This window comes from Gavialis gangeticus, unplaced genomic scaffold, assembly GCF_001723915.1.
Source record: "Gavialis gangeticus isolate Ggan-Ray unplaced genomic scaffold, GavGan_comp1, whole genome shotgun sequence".
In the NCBI taxonomy this organism is placed as follows: domain Eukaryota; kingdom Metazoa; phylum Chordata; order Crocodylia; family Gavialidae; genus Gavialis; species Gavialis gangeticus.
Genome location: NW_017729029.1, coordinates 75470792 through 75471183, shown reverse-complemented (window position 1 = coordinate 75471183; position 392 = coordinate 75470792).

Genomic DNA, 392 nt, shown 5'->3' with positions numbered 1-392 from the left:
TAAACCTTTCATATAACCACTATGCTCCAAGCCGCCTGACTCCTACTCGCCGCTAATCCCCACGTGTCCGGTCATCGATCCTTTCTGTGCCAAGCCGGTTGTGCCAACCCAGGCTCACAGGTCAAGAGTACACCGGGTTCGGAGTGCAACACCTCCAGGTGCCTCTGGGATTTGCAGTCCACAGTTGCAGCCAGCAGAAAGTTTGAGCAGGGAAAGGGGTGTTTAACCCTCAGCCAGCCCCAGCCCCCAGCCAGGGTTTGCCTGTAGCGGGGCAGACTCCCCCTCCCCCTCCACCGTAGACTGGGCTGCATCCCCAGCTGAACCTGTCCCCACCCCTAGCTTGTCAGCCAGCCCTGTTCTCTGAAGCAGGCAGCACAGCACAGCCCAGGGCT